Raw genomic sequence first — 343 nt, forward strand, 5'->3', positions numbered from 1 at the left:
ATATATATATATATTTATATACACACACACACATATATATGCATGTGTATGTGTTTGTATACATACATATATACATGTGTATATACATACGCGTATATATGTATGTATACACACACATATATATAAATATGTATGTATACACATACATACATATAAATATACATACATTTATACATGTGTGTGTATACATACATATATACATGTGTGTGTGTATATATACATATATATATATGTGGGTGTGTAGTGTTTCAGTGCGTGTTTCAATGCGTGTGAGTGAAGCGCATGTATTCATGCGGTATGTCAGCGTGCTTGAAGATATATATATATATATATATATATATAT

The sequence above is a fragment of the Octopus bimaculoides genome, chromosome 5, assembly GCF_001194135.2.
Source record: "Octopus bimaculoides isolate UCB-OBI-ISO-001 chromosome 5, ASM119413v2, whole genome shotgun sequence".
In the NCBI taxonomy this organism is placed as follows: Eukaryota; Metazoa; Mollusca; class Cephalopoda; order Octopoda; family Octopodidae; genus Octopus; species Octopus bimaculoides.